Source organism: Pinus tabuliformis, chromosome 1_1 (genome assembly GCF_031772625.1).
Source record: "Pinus tabuliformis cultivar Carrire ecotype Pingquan chromosome 1_1, CPIR1, whole genome shotgun sequence".
NCBI classification, from domain to species: Eukaryota; Viridiplantae; Streptophyta; class Pinopsida; order Pinales; family Pinaceae; genus Pinus; species Pinus tabuliformis.
Window position 1 is genome coordinate 918,388,023 of NC_142297.1, and position 14,093 is coordinate 918,402,115.

A 14,093-nucleotide genomic window follows, 5' to 3' on the forward strand; every position below is an offset into this window, starting at 1 on the left:
AAGGGTTGCTTAATGATAGCATTTAAATGAATATCAAATATCTGGTTTTGTGATATTCATCATATCAATCCAAGGGTAAAGGGAATTCTTGCAGCAGGAATCCACAAATTACCAAAATGAATTGGCTAACTGTGAATCTAGCTGCTTCAGTGGCGCTTTTGATAACATGAATTCCATTCCAACGGACACGTCTTGATGTTACTGCACCGATGCCTCTGTTCATATACTCGCCATAGTACAATGTTTGAAGCGCAAAGCTTCCTTGCCATTCGAACCAATCGGCAGGATCGATCAAATTGTCCAGAATGGATTGCATGAACACTGTGTGAGAGTATTGCTTCCACGGTCTTCCAAGGTACGTTTGGATGGACTTTTTAACATCTTGCAGATCGGGAGCTGGGCTTACCCTGCAATTATGAATGGAAATTCCGGTGTTTTGATTGGGATCAGTTCTTCCTTGAGCTGTAATTGTGTTCTTTTGTTGTCTCATAGGCCTTCTAACCAAGATATTTCTATTTTGGATTACCGCGGCTGCGTTGCCAAAGATAAAATCAACCGTTCCATAGATATCTACTTCTCTGTAAAATTGGTGAAGGGAGTAAACATATAAAGTGTCCTGGTATCCTTTGATGCTGCAACGATATACCACCGAGAAGTCTGCACCTACTCGAAGTGCTATGGCCTGGTGCTTTTGAGGTCCAGTGGTGTTCTCGAACGTCATGTCTCTCGCAATGAACCCTCTTCCAGAAACAACTATCGCACAAAAAACAATTTGTCGTTTAATATGGGAAAAACAAGAACCGTTAATACATTTGACAAGTTATACATTAGATCCTGATTCAGAAACAACTATCGCATAAAGGCTAAATACATTTGATAAGTTATACATTAGAACCTCATTTAGAAACAACTAATGCACACAGGCAGTTTGTCATTGCACACAGAACAAACAAAACAAACCGGAAAAGCATTTGGGAATTATACACTACCTAAATTTATGAATATATTAATTGTTTAGAGTCTAAGTAGAGTTAACGACATCCAATCTCTTTTGAAATGCAATTATATAAATTAAAGAGAAATTGTTTAAAGACCATTTGTCATTTAATACATCTGAGAAGTTATACATTTGTCGTTTAATGTTTTTTTATTTATGGGTATAAAATAAAATTTTTGATTAGCTTAACCATATAAATTAAAAAGCAAAAAGAAAAAGGTAAATAAATATTTACAAGCATTAATTTATAAAAAATTTAACCACTATAGATGTTCAATTAGATAAATTAATTTAAAAAGATCATATATATTAATTAAATTATAATTTTATTATATATATATATATATATATATATTAAATTATAATTTCTCTATTATATATATATATATATATATATATATATATATATAATCTCTCTATTTTATATATATAATTTTAATATATATATAACAATATTCAACTATAGATATTTATTCTCAGCACATAAATTTTATTGCAATATAATGAGTTATATTTTCACTTAATTTGTAAATAAGTTTTATTTCTATATCATGATTTTTCTCACTTTATGCAGAAAACATTTAATTCGTAAATAAGTTTTATTCCAATATGATGATTTATCAGTCTCACTTTATGCGGAAAACATTTAATTTTTAAATAAGTTTTATTCCAATATGATGATTTATCAGTAAAATAAATTAAAAATATTTTGTAACGATATATTTAAAAACAAAACAATTATACAATTTAATATTAATCCAATAGAACAATATCCAGAGCAATGTATAAATATAAGAGAGTATATTCGAAAAACCAATTTTAAATTCTTACCCAAAGTGGCAGACTTGAACGTAGTTGAACCATCTAAAACATTCTTGCTTCCCGTGAGGATGGTTCAGTCCTTGCCATCGCCAATTAACATCAAATTGGTTTTGGTCTTCAATATGTCCACGTTCTCCTTGTAAACTCCGGCTTTGATGTAGATGATATGTCTCCTCTTGGACTTGGAAGGCGCCGCATTTACTGCTTCGGTGATCGTCAGGTAATTGCCAGAACCATCTTTGGCAACAACGACGTGCGCTTGTCTGGAGGATTGTAAGTGCCTTCAGTCGTCAGCTGATAACCATCCTGGAAAACCATCTCTCTCGATCAGACTGTAGTGAGAGTCCAACTCCTACTCTCTTTCTGAACTCAACAGACGGCGATTCTTGAAGCTGGAAGGCTTGTACATGCAAAGAAAATTGCTCGTTAATTCTGACACATTAACAGCTCTAGACGACATCAGAGCTTTTATATTACTGTTGTCTGTTAAATTGAAGTCACAGAAACCATTCAAGCAGGTTTCCTGGTTCGTCAAAGCTGCGCTCGGCAAATTTGGGATATCTTTCTTGACTGTATTGTTGCTTAAACAAACGTTGAGACTGTCCAACGTATCCTGGAAAAGCTAAACACAATCTTGCCATGCCGCCCGTTCTCTTTCATTCATCTGTTAAGCTTCATTAAGTTTTCCCAACTGCTGCCTACAATTACGAAAGTGAACGGCAGTTATTTCCTTAATTTCTGGAAACCAACTGTAGTAATTTCCTTAAATTACGGAAATCAACTGCAGTTAATTAATTTCTTGTTGGAGCTTCTAAAGTGGTCCATTACTCCATCTGGAGTTGTCTACCATGATCTGTGGAACACCTGACACATAGCCAACAAAAGCTTGATGGAAACTTGGCTATATATGTTTTTGTTTGGTCCCCAAGCTTGCATCTCAATCCCCTTCAGTTTTACACCATCAAGTTGAGAGAGCAGAGCTTGGAAGTGCCCTCATATTTTCTATATCCTTTTTCTTTTTTGATGGCATGAAAATTGTGTTACAATACTGATCTCCACGAGGCATTTCTAATTATAGAGTTCATCGAATCAGCCGCATATGCTAGCACATTCTTAGTCTCAAAGTTATGTTGCCTCTCTGATATTTCTTTCAATTTACTTTATGGTGCGCTACAATGTTGCCATTCATATCGTGATGTTGTTATCATACTGATGAACCTGTGTCCTTTATAGTGTAATCCAAGTGCTGCTATGCGCAAAATAATATTGATGGATTTAATATGTTAGGGCCCATCTCTGGATTTCTGTCGTGGGTTTTGATTATCAAAGCAATAATCGTTTGTCCCTTTCAGGGAATCTGGGCTGCAGAATTATGGTTTCTGAGTTTTGAACTGTTTTATTTGGAGTCTATAAAATTTTACAGCTTAGGCATCTGGTTAATGCCCTTTGTTGGTTACTCTGGACTACTCGTTTCTTGTTCGAGCAGCGTGTGCAAGCTAATATCATAAAGTTCAAGACAGCTCGGAAAAAGAGCCCAAAGAAAAACCATTGTTGAACTGAGAAAACTTCTACAACAATTAATAAAACAAAAGCGACATCAATGGATGGAGGTAAGTTTTTACATTTAGGCATCCAGTTTTTAGATTCTTTAAAGTATTTAATTCCGCATATAAAGAATCCTTGTTTATCTCACATTTGGTATCGGAGCCTTAATTTATCTCTGCCTTGATGTGTGCAAATTTACAACAGTGCTTTAATTTTATTTTATCTTGTGAGGAATTATTGCCATAATTTACAGTAATACTGATATTTATTGGAGTTTTTACTCATACTATGTCACTTATAGTTCTGGTTATATTAGTACGGAGTAATATGGAGTTTATTTAAAATATCATTTTGACTTATTCTTTTCACGAAACTTTTTTTTTACTCTGGTTAAGATTTGTTTATAATTTTATAAGTAAATTTTTAAGTGTTTCGTCAGTGCGATAATTGTTTCCACTTTTCATATTTTTTATTTATTTTTTTTTAAATTGCTTCATATTAAATTGTGTATATGCCATTTCACTTAGCATGAAATGTGAAGTACTGTGTATAGTTTTGTTTATGCAATTTATGTAAGAAATAATGTCTAGTGATCCATATAATTTTAATTAATTAGAGAATAGCCACAGCATCTCTAATTAAATAAAATTATATATTATGATTGGTTAGGATCACATAAAGATTATTTAGACATTAAATTGTAATTAATTATACTAAATATAATAATTTTTATCCCACAAGAATTTTTATTATATTTATGTAATTAATTAGGATAAAATTTCATAACTTACCCACAGGAATTATGAATTAATAGTTTTATCATAAAGTTCAAAACTATGAATAATTGAATAATTGAATCTGCTTGAATTAAAAATTTAGCCCACATGCAATTTTTATGTCATTAGATTCAATTTTGAGCATGATTTACATTGGTAAAACATGAAATTTTATTTAAGCCTCAATTTTAACATAAGCATGTGATTTTTTAATTTTGGTGCAGTTGTACAACCTACAAATTTCTCTGAAATTCGTTGTGATATCCCTGAACTTAAGGGAGATAACTATAAGGTTTGGAAGGAGAGGGTTCTCCTTCATTTGGGGTGGATGGACATAGACTATGCTATTAGGAAAGATGAACCACCGGCACTCACTAATACCAGCACTGCAACGGACATTACGCTTTATGAACGATAGGAACGATCCAATCGTCTAAGCATGATGTTCATTAAGACTAAAATTTCAACTGGTATTCGTGGTTCCGTTGATCAGCATGAAAAGGTCCGAGACTTGTTGAAGGCCATTGATGATCAATTCGTCACTTCAGACAAGGCACTAGCAAGCAACCTAATCATGAAGTTTTCATCCCTAAGGCTCACCAGTGTGAAAGGTGTGCGCGAGCACATCATGCAGATGAGGGACACTGTGGCTCAATTGAAGAAACTCGAGGTTGAAATATCGGAGTCTTTCCTGGCGCACTACATCCTGAACACTCTTCCGCACCAATACGGACCTTTCAAAATCTCATACAACACACATAAGGATAAATGATCAATTAATGAACTCATGACCGTGTGTGTTCAAGAGGAAGAGAGACTGGTGATGGAACTGGGAGAAAGTGCAATGCTGGCAACACGTGGAAAGGGAAAATCTCAAGCCAATCAGAAAGGGAAAGGTAAAGTACCTCCCCAAGCCGATATCAAGAATGATTCCAAGTGTTTCTTTTGTAAAAAGAAGGGACACATGAAGAAGGAATGCGCGAAATTTCAGAAATGGCTTGCAGATAAAGGTAATTTAATCTCGTTTGTTTGTTATGAATCTAATATGGTTAACGCCAATATTAACACATGGTGGATTGATTCTGGATCAACAATTCACATTTTGAATTCCTTGCAGGATTTGCAAAACCTAAGGAAGCCGGTGGGAAGTGAGCAAAGCATCTTATCAGGAAACAAGATGGGCTCGCATGTGGAAGCTATAGGAACATGTTATTTAACTTTAAGTAGTGGCTTTGTTTTAGAATTAGAAAAGACCTTTTATGTTCCAAGTTTTTCTAGAAACTTGATTTCGGTCTCAAGGCTTGTACCTTTTGGATATTCCATTAACTTTTCAGAAAAATCTTTCAGTCTATTTTATAAATCTGATTATGTTGGGAATGGTATTTTGTCTAATGGTCTTTACTGCATTAATTTACAAAACAATGTCACTTATGATTCAATTCATGTTCACACTGGCACTAAAAGATGTGTTATTAATGAAGATTCCTCTAAATTATGGCACCGGAGACTAAGTCATATCTCCATAGAAAGAATTAAAAGATTGGTAAATGAACTTGGGTACTTAATACTCTGGATTTCACTGATTTTGAGACTTGTGTGGATTGCATAGAGGGAAAGCAGACCAACAAGTCAAAGAAAGGTGCCAATAGGAGTTCGGACATATTAGAGAACATACATACTAATATATGTAGTCCAGACATGGACTCACATGGTCAGAGATACTTCATCTCCTTTATAGATGATTACTCATGATATAAGTATCTCTACATGCTTCATAAAAAGAGCGAAGCATTAGATGCCTTTAAGATCTTTAAGGCTGAAGTAGAGAAACAATGCGGCAAGCAAATTAAGATCGTGAGATCAGATAGAGGTGGAGAATATTATGGTAGATACACAAAAGATGGACAAGCACCTAGGCCATTTGCAAAATTTCTTCAAGAGCATGGGATTGTTGCCCAATACACCATGCATGGTTCACCCGACCAGAATGGTGTAGCAGAAAGAAGAAATTGAACATTATTGGACATGGTGTGGACTATGCTTAGCAGCTCCAATCTTCCTAAATCCTTGTGGACTGAAGCACTTAAGACGACAGTGTATATATTAAACTGAGTTCCAACCAAGGTTGTTCCTAAAATGCCATTTGAATTATGGAAAGGTTGGAAACCGAGTTTGCGACATATGCGCGTTTGGGGATGCCCGTCTGAAATGAGAATATATAATCCACAAGAGAAGAAGCAGGACCCAAGGACCATTAGTGGGTATTTCATTGGATATGCTGAAAGGTCTAAAGGTTACAGATTTTATTGTCTATCTCATAGCACTAGGATTGTGGAATCAAGAAATGAAAAGTTTCTTGAAAATGACTTCATCAGTGGGAGCAATCAAACCAAGAACATAGTTTCTGAGAAGGATCATTCAGAATCTCAACCTTCCACCTCAAGTCATGGATTGGTTATTGTTCATAGCACCCCTCAAGTACAAACTGGTGTTGAACAACCAATTGTTGAAGTTCCACAAGCTGCTGACGACATTCCAGTAGATCAGGTAGTTCAAGAGTTGCCAAGAAATTTTGAACAATAAGTTGAACCACATACTTCTCAGGAAGATGATAGTACAACATTAAGAAGATCTACTAGACCAAAGAGATTAGAAATTCCTGATGATTATGTTGTGTATCTGCAAGAATCTGACTACAACATTGGAGCCGAAAATTATCCCGAGTCCTTTTCACAAGCCATGAGTTGCAAAGAATCAGAATTATGGTACGATGCCATGAAGGAAGAGATGAATTCCATAAAGAGTAACGAAGTTTGGGATCTTGTTGAGTTTCCTAATGGTGCAAAAGCCATTGGATGTAAATGGGTCTTTAAGACAAAGAAAGACTCATTGGGCAACATTGAGAGATACAAGGCAAGACTTGTTGCTAAGGGATTCACTCAGAAAGAAGGAATCGACTACACAGAGACTTTTTCTCCTGTATCTAAGAAATATTCCTTGCGCGTTATTATGGCATTAGTAGCCCATTTTGACTTGGAGTTGCAACAAATGGATGTGAAAATAGCTTTTATTAATGGAGATCTAGAGGAGGAGGTTTACATGAAACAACCTGAAGGATTCCCCTCTAGTGATGGTGAGCAATTGGTTTGCAAGCTCAAGAAGTCATTATACGGTTTAAAACAAGCATCCCGCCAATGGTATTTGAAATTCCATAATGTAATTTCTTCTTTCGGTTTTGTAGAAAACATTATGGATCAATGTATATATCTGAAAGTTAGTGGGAGTAAAATTTGTTTTCTTGTTTTATATGCCGATGACATTTTGCTAGCAACCAATGATAAGGGTTTGCTACATGAGGTGAAACAATTCCTCTCTAAAAATTTTGATATGAAGGATATGGGTGAGGCATCTTATGTCATTGGCATTAAGATCCATAGAGACAGATTTCGAGGCATCTTGGGTCTGTCACAGGAAACCTATATTAATAAAATTTTAGAGAGATTTCAGATGAAGGATTGTTCACCAAGTGTAGCTCCCATTGTGAAGGGTGATAGGTTCAATTTGAACCAATGCCCAAAGAACGACTTTGAAAGGGAACAAATGAAGAGCATTCCATATGCTTCTGCTGTCGGAAGCCTAATGTATGCTCAAGTCTACACGAGACCTAACATTGCATTTGTTGTGGGAATGTTGGGACGATATTAGAGTGATCCAGGTTTAGCCCACTGGAGAGCTGCAATGAAAGTAATGAGGTACCTTCAAGGAACTAAATACTACATGCTTATGTATAGACGGACAGACACTTTGGAAGTCATTGGCTACTCAGATTCTGACTTTGCTGGATGTGTTGATTCACGCAAATCAACATCAGGATACATTTTTATGATGGCCGGTGGAGCTGTATCATGGAGGAGTTCCAAGCAGACCTTGATTGCCACTTCCACTATGGAAGCCGAGTTCATCTCCTGTTTTGAGGCTACTTTACATGGTGTATGGCTTAAGAGTTTCATTTCTGGGCTTAGAAAATTTATGGATTCTATCTCTAAGCCATTGAGAATATATTGCGACAATTCAGCTGCTGTTTTTATGGATAAAAACAACAAAAGTGGAATTCGAAATAAATACATCGACATTAAGTATTTAGCTATAAGGTAATGTGTTAAAGAAAAGAAAGTGGTCATTGAGCACATCAGCACTGAGTTGATGATCGTTGATCCTTTGACTAAGGGCATGCCACCGTTTAAATTCAAGGATCATGTAATGAATATAGGACTTGGTTCCATTATGTAGTTTCTCATTGTATGGACAATGTTATTTTAATGAAATTCTTAATTATTGTGATGTTTTTCTCATATTTATGTGCACCTTAATTTGATTTGAGAAAACTCATTTGTGTAGGACCAGGAATAAACATAAGGTTTATTCATTAAGAAATTGTTGCCACATAAATTATAATAAGAATAAATACATAGTAATACATAGAAGATAATACTTGTCATTAGAGGACTTATCGCCATGATTCATGTATCTATTACTTAATACAGATTATCAATGGGTTTTAAGATGAGACATTAAGTTTGGAAGTATGGACCAAGTGGGAGAATGTTAAGCTCCATTAAGTTTTCCCAACTGCTGTCTACAATTACGAAAGTGAACTGCAGTTATTCCCTTAATTTATGGAAACCAACTGTAGTAATTTCCTTAAATTACGGAAATCAACTGCAGTTAATTAATTTCTTGTTGGAGCTTCTGAAGTGGTCCATTACTCCATCTGGATTTCTCTACCATGATCTGTGGGACACATGACACATAGCCAACAGAAGCTTGATGGAAGCTTGGCTATATATGTTTCTGTTTGGTCCCCAAGCATGCATCTCAATCCCCTTCAGTTTTACACCATCAAGTTGAGAGAGCAGAGCTTGGAAGTGCCCTCATATTTTCTGTATCCTTTTTCTTTTCTGCTGGCATGAAAGCTGTGTTACAATACTGATCTCCAGGAGGCATTTCTAATTACAGAGTTCATCGAATCAACCGCATATGCTAGCACAATCTTAGTCTCAAAGTTATGTTGCTTCTCTGATATTTCTTTCAATTTACTTTATGGTGTGCTACAGTGTTACCATTCATATCGTGATGTTGTTATCATACTGATGAACCTATGTCCTTTATAGCGTAATCCAAGTGCTGCTATGCGCAGAATAATATTGATGGATTTTATATGTTAGGGCCCATCTCTGGATTTCTGTCGTGGGTTTTGATTATCAAAGCAGTAATAGTTTGTCCCATTCAGGGAATCTGGGCTGCAGAATTATGGTTTCTGAGTTTTGAATTGTTTTATTTGGAGTCTATAAAATTTTACAGCTTAGGCATCCGGTTAATGCCCTTTGTTGGTTACTCTGGACTACTCGTTTCTTGTTTGAGCAGCGTGTGCACGTTGATATCATAAAGTTCAAGACAGCTCGGAAAAAGAGCCCAAAGCAAAACCATTGTTGAACTGAGAAAACTTCTACAACAACTAATAAAACAAAAGTGACATCAATGGCTGGAGGTAAGTTTTTACATTTGGGCATCCAGTTTTTAGATTCTTTAAAGTATTTAATTTCGCATATAAAGAATCCTTGTTTATCTCACATCATCAAATCACTGTCTAGACTCATGGACAATTCGTAAGCATGTTGTGCATGTTCCATGCTCTCCGTCAAGGCTAAACTTATCAAAATATCGGGTGATGCTGTCTCGAAGCCACGATATGATGCCAAAGACGACACACATCGGTGGGGAAATCTTGTCTGGCTACAGACCGATTTTACTAAATTAGACAATACTTTCCTACCTTGGGGGTAGTCGGGGACTTCACTGGAAGTAACAGGAGTTCCCATTGACACACCAACGATGTGAAGGAGCAGCATAATTAAAGTCAGGGCAGCAAAGATGGACCATTTTTTCGAGTTTGGAGCCTTCCGTTCTTCGTCGCAGTAGACTCGAACATTGCTCCTTACAAAACTCGTCATGTGGACGCTAGGTCAAGAACTTTCAGACCGATGGACCCTAGGAAGTACTAAAATAAATTCCAGCCAAATAACTCGAATATAAATTTGCACACTTCAGAACGGCTCGGTTTCGCTCGGTGGGAATGAACTCTTCAAGGAGTGCTCTTATAGCATTGCAATTTTCGGTTATGTGGCTAACATTAATCTAGTGTTATTCTCTTCTAAGGTTGCAATTTTATCATTACTGCGTGGCTCACACATCAAATCGGCAGATTATTCTCGCCCCAAGGCTGTGATTGTTTCTTATAGTATTTTTCAATTCGAGGATCAATTCAGCTTTGATCGTTGACACTACAACCAAACTCGCAATGGATTTCAACATTGATTTTCATGGCGTGTTGTTCTCTATAATCTAAAAGGTCACTTCTCAGATTCGATATCGTAGTCCGTTTTTATTAAGGTAATGTACGTAATCTCTAAGGTACAAGATACGTGCATCACTGTAATAAAAAGGATTAGTTCGTACTTAACAGTTAGATAGAAATCTAGACGGTAGAAGTCACAGATTAGCGAGATTCCACGCCGTAGCTCATCCTTTTGATTTGCCTCGTTTCATTAAACAAGGACTAAATTCTACTATTATTCATCAAATGCAAAATATTTCAAAAAACTATAATTAATGTAAATATCCACTTTAAACAAATTAATAATAAAGCTGAATCTTTTACTTGCAAATACGTTTGTAAAAGATTATCCTTTGATGAAGTTTTTATCCCTTTTCATATCTGCCTAGGTATATGATTCCCAAAAAGTAATACAGCATTGTATCTTCAAAACAAAGAAGTGATTCCAAAAAATAAAACCTTACTGCGTGGCTATGAGAAATGGCTAATGCCAGAGTAGACTACTCAACGGATGCGCTAGAGTACATAAAAGGAGGTTTAGATCGATTTTTTTTGTAGGGAACTCAATTTCTACGAACAAGATGAATCTAGATATAGCCATCGAAGTTTTGGGATAGGCATTGATCAAGTCTCTTCGATATTGGTAGTTGCACATGAGTGCAGTTGGAAGGTTGACAAGGGTCATACCTCCGTTGGAAAGAGATTGGATGATAACCCAAGAATAGGGTTTGGTGTCCTTTCATTTAAATTTTTAGATTGGATGATAACCCAAGAATAGGTTTGGTGTCTTTTCATTCAAATTTTTATATCCAGTTTGTGTATGTAATTTTTATGTAAGTGGAACATAAATTAATGTAGGTCTAATGGTTTTTGCAAGGTGAATTTAGGTAGGTAGCAAGGATTTTGGAAGTAAAATGGAATTAATTTAGGGTTTTAATTATTTTATTTATAGAGTTTTGATAAAAGGTATTTATTTTAGGAGGAAATGTTTGAAAAAGTGTGCAAAGAAGGTAGATGAGGGTGTTTATGCATGTAAAATTTTATCTAAGTGGATTCACTTTAGTACCAAGGTTATTGGAGGTAAAGTAAATTTGATTTAGGGTTTTAGTATTAGAGTTTTGACCAAAAGTACTTAATTTAGGAGGAAGTATTTGAGAAAGGGTGCAAAGAAGGTAGACAATGGTGCTAGCTCCTCCACCACAACAAAAGAATCAGATGTTAGTCCAAGTATATGGTTTGGTATTATATCATATAAGTGTTTGGATCCATTCTATAGATGCAAAATTTTTCATCCCCTTTAAATAGCCATAATAGGTAGCTTTTTAGCCTAAAGACATTAACATCGGGCTAAAAACCTAAGCATTACTGAAATGGAAAGCTAAAGGGGAAGGAAACTTTTAGATATAAATTCTGTTTGGAAAATAATAGGATAATATGGTGTGGAGGTGAAAAACATTGAGAATTTATTAAGAGTTGGTATACATCACTTTGGGAATGTTTACAAAGAAGAAGAGTTAGTTAATGACTTTTTCTTTTTCAAGTTTTATATATGAAACTCATATTGTAATTCTAATTAAAAATATTGTAATGTATAAGTTCAAATAGTTTTTCATTCTCTTAAGGGAGAAAGAGAGTAGGATATAATGGTTAGTAAATATAATTATGCTTGTTCTTCTTGAAACTCACTGGAGGGGGTCTTATGAAAACTATGAGAAAGCAACTTTCCATGGGATAGTGTTAGCCAACTTTAATGCTACATTTATTTCTCTCATAGTAGAGAGTAATGAGCCTTATACATTTGAAGAATTCAAGCATATTTCTCTCTATAATAGTGTTTATAATATTATTACAAAGATTATCTCCATGATGTAAAGAAGTTTCTCTAAAAGTAAGTATCTAGATCCAAATGTTATATATATATATATATATATATATATATATATATATATATATATAAACAAGATATACACAATGTTTGAATTATTTTAAAATTAATGGTTGTGGGAGTCTCTTAAATGGGAGGTGGTTTATTGTACAAGATGGGGAATTGGGTGAATGTTCAATTGGTGGAGGAAGTGAAAAATATTTTAGTGTTTTAGGAAATATGATTTAACCTTTGTAAAATAAAAAGTTTCCATGATAGCACATATTTTTTTATCTTAATTGACCACCATATTTGGGAAATAATAACTTTGAGGGGTAAGATTTGAACTTAGAGGGGAGGATCAAACAAAAATTTCGGGGTGGATTTGTGGAAAAACTCAAATATCATGTGAGATATATGGAGCTAGTTGATAAGATTACTTTGTCAAAGAATCCCTTGGGTGACTCTACTATAATGTTTAAATAGCTTGTTATGAAGAATCTCAAAAGAATCCTATGTGATGCTACATAAAAATATTTTAATTTATTCGTCTATCAAATAAGTTTTTATGTAGTTTCTACTAAATAGTAAAAACTTTACATGTGATCATATATAGAAAAGAAATAAAGTTAAACCTAATAAATTTCTTTTATTTAAGAGTTATGATGATACTAACAATCATCTTCTAATCAAACGTTCTTTCTGGGAAGAGAGTGCATTTTCGTTTTGTCTTAATGTGTTCGATAGAAATATAGTGTGATAATTGTTTGGTGAAAGCATACAAAGCTTTCTTGGTGATTCTAGCATGGGTATATGCTTGTGAGAAATGCTAGTGCTACTGAAGACATGCAAACCCTTTTTTTGTAATGTGCCCTATCTTTGTAATGTGCATCCAAGGGTCTTAGCATATTAAAATGTTTCTTCATTTGATGTAGGTAAAACAACCTATATGGACTATGTCATTGTGAATTGCGATAGAGCATGGAATATTGTGAATAAGAATAAAATATGGTTTTTTTATTGTAGTTGCTTGAAATGATTACTTTTATATAGGTAATAGGGTGTTGTTTTCTTAACGATCTTCATTTTCTAAATTTCCAAGCTAATGCAAAAAAAATGATTTTGATTTTCTAAAATTCTGAGCTAACTTAAAAACAAATAATTTTAGAAATTTTATGATATAATTTTAAACATTTTCCTAGATATAATTTTAGAAATTATATGATATTAAATTTCTTTCTTTGAAAAGAAAAAAGTGTTTAAATTACGAACATTTAGTGTTTTTCTTTTAAAGGTTATGATAAATAGATGTGAAACAAAACTCTATCAACATTTTTCATTGGAGTACTTTCGGGAGATTCAAAACACATCTATTGTTCTTAACTCCATATCTTTCAATCATTTACACAAAGGAATACAGATATTAATACAATATATGTGTAAATGAATACATATATTAATACTATATATTTAAAGGAACATTCACATAACGCAGAGGATAGCGGTATAGCTAGCGAAAAAGAGGTGGTCTGGTTTTAAAAGTAAACACTACCATTCTCCATTCCAAGGCATTTGAAAACTCTCTCGTTCAGTCTAGAAAAATCTTTTATGATTTATAACATTTTGTTTTTGTTGAAAACGTTTCTTTTAGCTCGCCTTGTATTCGCTGTTTTTGGGGTTTCTAAAAGTAATATG

At 34.4% G+C, this 14,093-nt stretch overlaps 1 pseudogene; it reads right to left on the minus strand.

Annotated features, from left to right (window-relative positions):
* Positions 1-59: 59 nt before the first annotated feature.
* Positions 60-10,151, minus strand: LOC149217402 (pectinesterase pseudogene; annotated as a pseudogene).
* Between the last annotated feature and the right edge of the window lie 3,942 nt (positions 10,152-14,093).